The sequence below is a fragment of the Sorex fumeus genome, unplaced genomic scaffold (assembly GCF_029834395.1).
Source record: "Sorex fumeus unplaced genomic scaffold, SorFum_2.1 ptg000044l, whole genome shotgun sequence".
Lineage (NCBI taxonomy): Eukaryota > Metazoa > Chordata > Mammalia > Eulipotyphla > Soricidae > Sorex > Sorex fumeus.
This window is the reverse complement of record NW_026606101.1, coordinates 16,919,915-16,930,797: the sequence shown is the minus strand read 5'-3', so window position 1 is coordinate 16,930,797 and position 10,883 is coordinate 16,919,915.

Genomic DNA, 10,883 nt, shown 5'->3' with positions numbered 1-10,883 from the left:
AAAATGAGAATCTGAGGCACCTTTCATGGATCCTCCACATGTCCTAATTTCCTTACTCATTCTGGTCCCAGGATATCAAAAGATATATTTCCCTTTTTTTTCTTTCTGGTCTTCCACTAGCCATAACTGAGGCAGTATAAGCAGAAAAAAACATATCATGGTCATTCTGGACCCCCCCCCTCGTATCCCACTCAAAATTGGCTTTTTGTTGATTTTTCTGGAGTTACTTAATGAATTGTTGAGTGGCAGGAAGGGATGGAGATTCTCTAATTATCCCCAGTTTTTGTGTCCCAGCATGTTCCTTGAATGAGGATCCTACTCAGCCTGCCATCAGGATGGACTGATTGAAGAACCCATCTAGAATAGGAGAGGAGAAGAGGAGGATGGAGTATCATCACTTGAAAGAGATAGAAGAGGAAAGAAGAATAGAGTATATGAGTTGCCAAAATAATTAACTGTTGGAGACACACAAGGATTAACTGAGATGGGGACAGATATAAGGGGAGCAGTGTGGGGGGAGTGAGTGGACACATAAATCTCATACAAAATTAACAACCTTTGGCAAGGATTACTCATTTCTTTGGATGTAATTTGCAAAATACAGTCTTTTAGAAGTATATCCACCCACTGATACAGCACTGTGGGTGTTTAAACTGGGTGAGCAGGAAGCAGAAGCTTAAAAACTGTGGCAAGAATGACCCACACAAGGTAGATTTGCACTTGATTCTAATATAACTTAGCCATCTGAAAAAGTTAAGATCATTTGGGAAGCATTGTGGAATTCCACCCTCATATGGAATGAGGGTCGAATGTCAAAGGAACATTAAGAGCATAGATTTCCCTGTATCCAGGATAAATACAGATATGCCTGTGTGGTGCTATGAAGCATTAGTGTCTAATGGAACACTTCATCTGATTCTGTGCATTCTCTTGAGAGGAAACTTACTGCTGAACTATAAACACAAGGTCATATGAAGGAACAACTTTTTTTTTTGCTTTTTGGGTCACATCCAGCCATGCACAGGCATTAATCCTGGCTCATGCACTCAAGAATTAGTCCGGGCTGTGCTCGGGGAACCTTATAGGATGCTGGGAATCGAACCTGGGTCGGCCGAATGCAAAGAATTGCCCTACACAGGACGCTATCACTCCAGCCCCATGAAGGAACAACCTTAACCATCCAAGTCCAGTTGTTCTGCAAATCAGACCTGTCAAACATTCATCAGAGTGGATGGATTGAAAAAGCAATTCAGTAGGATTGTGTCTGAAACTTGGGAGATGGTGGTCTCAAAACCTTGAGATCCCGTGTCTCTCAAGATTACAAAATAAGATCATATCAGAATGATTCTTCAGAACAAGTGTTAGAATATCCAGGAAACAATAATCAAACCATGAGTGGGCACTAATCAATTGGAGGGAGGTCTTCTAGGTATAACCTTCTACTTAAAACTCAAAAGTTTCCCTTTCTGTCGCCCAAGCTGAGTTGGTCTCTTCTCCCCACCCAGGTCAGTTTTTCCACCGCTTCTTGAACCCAGGACTTGGATTTCAACCTGCAAGCGGCAGGCATCCCCCAGACGCTGGCAGACAAAGCAGATCTGAGCCTCTGTGCCTCTCCCTTTCCGTCCCCCAAGCTGATATTGTCTCTTCTCCCCACCGACGTCAGTTTTTCTGCCGCTTCTCGAACCCGGGACTTGGATTTCACCCTGAAAGTCCCCAGGCGTCCCCCGGGAGACAAAGCAGATCTGAGCCTCTGTGCCTCTTCCTTTCCGTCACCCAAGCTGAGCTGGTCTCTTCTCCCCACCCAGTCTTTACTCCCCCAACACACACCAAGTATCCGTGGGCGTGTGGCCACTTTAGAAGTGGGCGTGGCTTTTTCCAAGGGCATGGCCTAATTTTGGGCGGGCAGACGCTTATGGGGCTGCAAGTAGTTTACTCACACCAAGGAATCTAAACCCTACACCTACACACCAACATGAAGAATCAATCAATCCAAATCCCTGCCACAGGGAGAGGACGAGGAAACAAGTCCAGAAGCCTCAGTAGGTGCTAGCCACCTAAAGGACCTCTCTGACAAAGAATTCAGATATGAAGTCATCAAGATGTTCAATTAACTCAATGAAACAGTCAGACTGATATCCATTAAATTGAGAGAGGACATGAAAGAAACAATCGATCGCACAATCGACAAAATACAGGACGAAATGAGAGAGGAAATTGGAAAGCTTTGCACAGAAATGGCACGGATCAAAGATTCCATAGCTAAAATCAAAAACTCAGTCTGTGCCCTGAGAATGACCACAGCTGAGGAAAGAATCAGTGAGCTGTAAGATCAGCTGCACCAGACAACAAGCAACAACAAACAGTGGCAAAGGACCTCAAAGTAGCTCTACAGAGAATCAGAGTCCTACGAGACGATTCCAAAAGAAACAACATTAGAATCATCGGACTACCAGAAGCTCAGGGAAACAATCTCAATGAAAAAGCCATGGTTAAACAAATCATCGCTGAAAAATTCCCAGAGCTCCACAATGCAGCCACTCAGATTCAAGAAGCCTGAAGGGTGCCAGCTGAAAGAGACCCGAACAAAAACATAGCATAGTTAGAATGATCGATGCTGCCCATAGAGACACAATACTGCAAGCAGCAAGGGCAAAAAAGGAACTCCCATACAAAGGAGCACCCTTTAGATTCACAGCAGATCTAGCAGAGGAAACCCTCCAAGCCCAAAGGCAGTGGCAAGATATAGTGAAAAAACTCACTGAAATTAATGCTTCACCAAGAATACTCTATCTGGCTATACTCTCACTCAAAATTGAAGGAATGGTACACTCTTTTCTAGATAAACAGCAGCTTGGGAACTTCATAGACTCAAAACCACACCTAAAACAAGGGCCAAAGGGGCTACTATAAGACAAGACAAACCCTGCAACCACAACACACCCGCACAGAAACATGACACAAAACCCCATAACAATATTCTCTCTCAATGTCACCGGTCTAAATTCACCATTTAAGAGACACAGAGTGGCAAAATGGATACAAAGACAGAACCCAACATGCTGCTGCCTACAAGAAACTCATCTCAACACTCAGAGCAAACACAGACTCAAAGTCAAAGTATGGAAAACAATCCTGCAAGCAAAGAGCTCCTGCAAAAAAGCTGGGGTGGCCATACTAGTATCCAACAACATCAATTTCACCTTGAAAAAGATTAGAAGGGACAGTGAAGGCAATTTTCTCTTCATCAAGGGATACGTACAACAGGAAGAAATCACACTCTTAAATGTATACGCACCTAATGAGGGAACAGCTAAATATTTAAAAAAAAAACTGCTAACAGATTTTAAGGAGGACATTGCTAGCAACACAATAGTACTTGGAGACTTCAACATCACCTTATCACCTCTGGATAGATCAACAAGAACAAAACTCAGCAAGGAATCATTGGCTTTGAAAGAAGAAATAGAAGAGAAAGGGCTTATAAAGCTATACAGGGCTTTACATCCCCAAAAGAAAGAATACACACTCTTCTCCAGTGCACACGGAATATTTTCGAAAATAGACCATGAGCTAGGACACAAAACATTCCTCAACAGAATCAGGAAGATAGAAATAGTATCAAACATCTTTTCAGACCATGATGCACTGAGGATAGAAGTGAATCACACACAGACACGGAGAACCAAATCAAACACCTGGAAATTAAAAACTCAATTCTGAACAATGAGTGGGTCAAGAACGAAGTCAGGGATGAAATCAAAAGATACCTGGAAACAAATGAGAATGAAGACACGAGCTACCAGAATCTATGCTATGCAGCGAAAGCCGTTTTAAGGGGAAAATTTATAGCTCTGCAAGCATATCTTAGGTCTGTAGAAAGGATGGACATAAACAACTTGACCTCACAGCTCAAGACCTTAGAAAAAGAACAACAGAAAGATCCTAAATCAGCCTGAAGGAAAGAATTCATAAAACTTAGAGCAGAAATCGTTAACATTGAAACCAAAGAAAAATCCAAAAGATCAATGAAACCAAGAGCTGGTTCTTCGAGAAAATAAACAAGATAAATAAACCACTAGCAACACTCACAAAGAAACAGAAAGAGAACCCTAATAAACCGAATCAGAAATGAGAAGAGGGGTATCACCACAGAAACCAAAGAAATCCAAAAGATCATCAGAGACTACTTTGGAAGTCTGTATGCAACGAAACAAGAGAACCTAGAAGAAATGGACAAATTCCTGGACTCCTATAGTCTCCCAAAGCTGAGTCAAGAAGATCGAGAGTATATGAATAGGCCTATTAACATCAAGGAAATCGAAACTGTAATCAAAAGTCTTCCCAAAAAAGAAAGCCCAGGTCCAGATGGATTCACTAGCGAATTTTTCCAAACATTTAAAGAGGACCTACTGACAGTCCTTCTCAAGCTTTTCCAGGAAATTGAAAAAACGGAAACTCTCCCAAACAGTTTCTATGAAACCCATATATCTCTAATTCCAAAAGGAAACAAAGACACCACGAGAAAAGAAAACTACATTCTGATAACCCTGATGAACACGGATACGAAGATTCTCAATAAAATACTAGCAAATAGAATTCAACTGCTCATCAAAAAGATCATACACCATGACCAAGTAGGATTCATCCCGGGAATGCAAGGCTGGTTTACACTCGGAAATCAATTAACATAATCCACCATATCAACAAAAGAAAAGATAAAAATCATATGATCATATCGATAGATGCAGAGAAAGCATTTGACAAGATCCAGCACCCATTTATGATGAAAAGCCTAGCCAAAATGGGGATAGAGCCGACTTTCCTCAATATGGTTAAAGCCATCTACCACAAGATTACGGCAAGCATCGTCCTTGGTGGGGAGAAACTGAGAGCCTTCCCTCTAAGATCAGGGACGAGACAAGGATGTCCACTCTCTCCCCAGCTGTTCAATATAGTACTGGAAGTACTTGCAATAGCGATTAGGCAGGAAAAAGATATTAAGGGCATTCAGGTAGGAAAGGAAGAAATCAAGCTCTCACTATTCGCAGATGATATGATACTCTACTTAGAGAACCCAATAACTTCCACCAAAAAACTCCTAGAAACAATAGACTCGTATAGTAAAGTTGCAGGTTATAAAATCAATACCCAGAAGTCCATGGCTTTCCTATACGCAAACAGTGAGAGAGAAGAAAGCAACATGAAAAAAACAATCCCGTTCACAATTGTGCCCCAGAAAATCTAGCCCTAGGAATCAGCTTAACTAAGGAAGTAAAGGACCTGTACAAAGAAAACTACAAAACGCTACTTCAGGAAATAAAAGAGGACATGAGGAAATGGAAAGATATCCCCTGCTCATGGGTCGGGAGACTTAACATTGTCAAAATGGCAATACTACCGAAAGCATTGTATAAATTCAATGCAATCCCTATAAGGATACCCATGACATTCTTCAAAGAAATGGAGCAAACACTCCTGAAATTTATATGGAACAATAAGCCCCCACGAATAGCTAAAGCAATTCTTGGGAAAAAGAAAATGGGAGGAATCAACCTCCTGAACTTCAAACTGTACTACAAAGCAGTAATAATTAAAACACCATGGTACTGGAATAAAGGCAGAACTGCAGACCAATGGAACAGGGTTGAATACACTGACATCTCCCATCAATCATATGATCATCTAATCTTTGATAAAGGTGCAAGTAATGTGGAGTAAGGAAAGCCTCTTTAATAAATTGTATTGGCATCACTGGACGGCTACATGCAAAACAATAGGCTCAGAACTCTGCCTAACACCATGTACAAAAGTAAGATCAAAATGGATTAAAGACCTCAACATCAGACCAGAAACCATAAGGAACATTGAAGATAAAGTTGGCAAAACCCTCCATGACATTGAAGCTAATGGTATCTTCAAAGATGCCACGCCACTGGCCGAGCAAGTGAAAACAGAGATAGATAAATGGGACTATTTAAACTAAGAAGCTTCTGCACCTCCAAAGAAACAGTGACCAAAATACAAAGACAGTCTACAGAATGGGAAAGGATATTCACCGAATACACATCTGACAAGGGGTTGATATCCAGGATATACAAAATACTGGTTAAACTCCACAAGAAGAAAACATCCAACCCCATCCAAAAATGGGGCAATGAAATGAACAGAAACTTTCTCAAAGAAGAAATCCGAATGGCAAAAAAGCACATGAGAAAATGCTCTACATCATTAATCATCAGGGAGATGCAGATCAAAACCACAATGAGATACCATCTCACACCTCAGAGACTGGCCCACATTCAAAAGAACAAAAGCAACCGATGCTGGCGTGGATGTGGCGAGAAAGGGACACTCCTTCACTGTTGGTGGGAATGTCCACTGGTTCAGCCCTTCTGGAAAACAGTATGGACGATTCTCAAAAAATTAGAAATTGAGACCCCATTTGACCCAGCAATACCACTCCTGGGAATATATCCCAGAGAGGCAAAAATGTATAGTCGAAGTGACATCTGCACTTGTTTGTTCATTGCAGCACTCTTTACAATAGCCAGAAACTGGAAGAAACCTGAATGCCCAAGAACAGATGACTGGTTAAAGAAACTTTGGTACATCTACACAATGGAGTACTATGTAGCTCTTAGAAAAGATGAAGTCATGAAATTTACATACAAGTGGTACAATATGGAAAGTATCATGCTAAGCGAAATGAGTCAGAAAGAGAGGGATAGACATAGAAAGATTGCATTCATCTGGGGGATATAAAGTAACAAAGTATGAGATTAATACCCAAGAATAGCTGAGATCAGCACCAGGAGGATTACTCCATAACTTAGAGGCCAGCCGGGTATCCTAGAGGAAAGGGCAGTTCAGATAGAGAAGGGAGCACCAAATAAAGGATGTTTGGAGGATCCTCCCAGGAGGGGAGATGCATGTCGAAAGTAGACTATGGACTGAACAAGTTTGCCACTCAATGCCTCTTTTGCAGACCACAACACCCAAAAGGAGAGAGAGAACACAGGGGATTGCCCTGCCACAGAGACAGGGGGGATGGGGGGATGGAGGTGGGAGGGATATTATCCATGGTGGTGGAAAATGGGCACTGGTGGAGGGATGGGTATCTGATCATTGTATAATTGAAACCAAAGCACAAAAAATTGTAAATCTACAACTGTAAAAAAAAAAAAAAATAAAATAAAATAAAGGGAAAAAAAAAAGAGAAAAGAATCCCATTCACAATTGTGCCCCAGAAAATCAAGTACCTAGGAATCAGCTTAACTAAGGAAGTAAAGGACCTGTACAAAGAAAACTACAAAACGGTCCTTCTTGAAATAAGAGAGGATACGAGCAAATGGAAAAATGTCCCCTGTTCATGGATCGGGAGAATTAACATTGTCAAAATGGCAATACTTCCCAAAGCACTTTATAAATTCAACGCAATCCCTATTCGGATACCCATGACATTCTTCAAAGAAGTGGAGCAAACACTCCTGAAATTTATATGAAACAATAAGCCCCCACGAATAGCTAAAGCAATTCTTGGGAAAAGGAAAATGGGAAAAATCAACCTCCTAACTTCAAACTCTACTACAAGGCAGTAATAATTAAAACAGCATGGTACTGGAACAAAGGCAAAGCTGTAGACCAATGGAACCGGCTTGAATATACTCTCTCCCCCCAAGCATACGAGCATCTAAACCTAAATAAGGGGGCCAGAAAAGTGAAGTGGAGCAGGGAAAGCCTCTTTAACAAATTGTGCTGGCAAAACAGGATGGCTACATGAAAAGAATGGGCTCAGATCTCTGCCTAACTCCATGTACAAAAGTAAGATCTAAGTGGATTAAAGACATCAACATCAGACCGGAATCTATAAGGTACATTGAGGAAAAAGTTGGCAAAACTCTCCATGACATAGAAGCTAATGGTGTCTTCAAAGATATCACACCACTGGCCAAGCAAGTGAAAACAGAGATAGACAAATAGGACTATCTTAAACTAAGAAGCTTCTGCACCTCAAAAGAAACAGTGACCAAAATACAAAGACAGTCTACAGAATGGGAAAGGATATTTGCCATATACACATCTCATAAGGGGTTAATTTCAAGGATATACAAAGTACTGGCTGAACTCCACACAAAGAAAACATTCAACCCCATCAAAAAAATGGGGAGATGAAATGAATAGAAATTTTCACAAAGAAGAAATCCGAATGGCTGAAAGGCACATGAGAAAATGCTCCACATCATTAATCATCAGGGAGATGCAGATCAAAACCACAATGAGATATCATTTCACACCACAGAGACTGGCCCATATCCAGAAGAACAAAAGCAACTGGTGCTGGCGCAGATGTTGTGAGAAAGGGACACTCCTTCACTGTTGGTGGGAATGCCGACTGGTTCAGCCCTTTTGGAAAACAGTATGGACAATTCTCAAAAAATTAGAAATTGAGCTCCCATTTGATCCAGCAATACCACTCCTGGGAATATATCCCAGAGAGGCAAAAAATTATAGTCGAAGTGACATCTGCAATTGGTCATTGCAGTACTCTTTACAATAGCCGGAATCTGGAAAAAACCTGAGTGCCCGAGAACAGATGACTGGTTATAGAATCTTTGGTACATTTACACAATGGAGTACTATGTAGCTGTTATAAAAGATGAAGTCATGAAATTTTCATACAAGTGGTACAACATGGAAAGTATAATGTTAAGTGAAATGAGTCAGAAAGAAAGGGATAGACATAGAAAAATTGAATTCATCTGGGGAACATAAAGTAACAAAATAGGAGACTAACAGGCAATAATGGCCGAGATTAGTACCAGGAATTTTACACCAGGAATTTTAGTCCATGGCTTGGAGGCCAACCACACATGCTAGGGAAAAGGGAACTCAGATAGAGAAGGGAGTACCAAAAAAAGGTGTTGGGAGGATACTCCCAGGATGAGAGAGGCATGCTGAAAGTAGACTATCAACCAAACATGATTGTCACCCATTGCCTCTTTTGCAAACCACAACACCCAATAAGAGAGAGTGAATAAAAGGGAATGCCCTGCCACAGAGGCAGGGTGGGATGGGGGGGGATGAAGGGTGGGAGGGATACTGGGATCCGTGGTGGTGGGAAATGGGCACACAGAAATAAAAAAAATTCTAAAGTTTTCTTGTATTTAACAGAACAAACCCCAGGTTAACTGTGTTAAATATGTTTTGGAGGACAGATGAGAGAAATATTCTTTATATTTTTAAAAACACAATACAGAATGTTTTCAGCTTCAGGGCTACTTGAACACATTCAACATTTCAATTGTGTGTAATTAAAAGACATAGAGTAGGGCTGTGCACGCAGCCAACATGGCCGAGCCGAGTTCGATTCCTCCGCCCCTCTCTGAGAGCCCGGCAAGCTACCGAGAATATCTCACCTGCACGACAGAGCCTGGCAAGCTCCCAGGGACGTATTCGATATGCCAAACACAGTAACAACAAAGTCTCCAATGGAGACGTTACTGGGCCCGCTTGAGCAAAAGAGATAGAAAGAGAGGCTGGAGTGGCAGAATTATGTGAGAGATACATGTCCGCTATGGGATATCAGCAAAGGGATGACCTGAGCCTAGATCAAATCCAAGTTTGTGTCCTCACACCTGTGGCCTTGAATTCTCCCTGCTCTCCACAGGGTTGTAGGTTGGCTATGATATGTGTCTGTGTGTGACCAGGACTCAGAGGTAGCGCGTGAGCATTCCCAAGAAGGGGCCATGAAGAGGCCATTATGTGCAGGAAGTGCAGGTAGAAGGAGCAGGAAGTGACATCGCTCCCATGAGCAAGCAAAATAGAATTTGGAACCCTGGTCAAAAGGCACTCACGTTCTAGAAACGGCAGTTTGCTTGCTTCACGTGCTGGTGAAGGAGAGACACAGCGATGTTGTGCTGCTGGCGTCAATCCCCAGGCTGTGGCCAGAAGAGCCAGAAGGGGAGCATTGTGAAGAGATTTAGAGAGTGGGTGAGGACCCACCACAGACCTCTTCAACTTATGCCCCAGAGGTCATCAAGGGTAAGGCAGCACAGGCAGAGAAGGACAGTCTGGGACACACCACAGATGCCCAAGAGGCACTCCCTAACCCCTCCTCACATGTGTGTGACTTTGTGTGTGTGTTCAGAGGTGTGTATGTATGTCCGTGTGTGCCCATACGTTTGTGTCGAAAGCGCTACCCTGAAAATAGACTGGGTAAAAGTCATACTCGGAGGCAGTCTTACTGCTGGGTTTTTGAGTATTGCTTGGAGCCCTTTAGTCAAAATTAATCTTCACTTCTAGGTTTCTTTTTTATGTCCCCCAAGGACCCATGTACTGGTCTGCAGGGGTCTTGGGCCAGTCAAGAGGACTGAGCAGTGGTGATGACAGTGTATAGTACTCAGCGTACAGCCTAAAGAGCCCTCCGGGGAACTCAGAGAAAAGACAAGGGTAGTGCGTGAGGACTCATTGCAAGGCCTGCCCAAAATCTGCCCCAAAGGGCATCCCGGGTAACTAACACAAGGCAGCAGAGAGGACTGTCCAGTCCAGGAGGAAACACTGATGCAGAAGGGGCACTCTAGAGCCCTCCCCAAGTCTGTGTGCCTGGGAGGTGTGTTTAGCTTGTGTGTGAGAGAGAGTTTGAGGTTAGGGTGGGGGACAGGTTTCATGTAAGTAGCTACCCTGAGAAGTAGGGTGCGCCAAAGTCAGAGACAGTCCTGTTATTGGGTTGGGGATTATTGGGTAGTGCTCTTCAGACAAGACTGATCTTCACTTCAAAGTGTAAATCATGGTCATCCCTGACTTCCCCTTTACAAGTCACTAGGGGTCTCGGGGACAGTCTGGGGGACTGAGCAGCAATGATGACAGTGTACAGGGTGTGAATG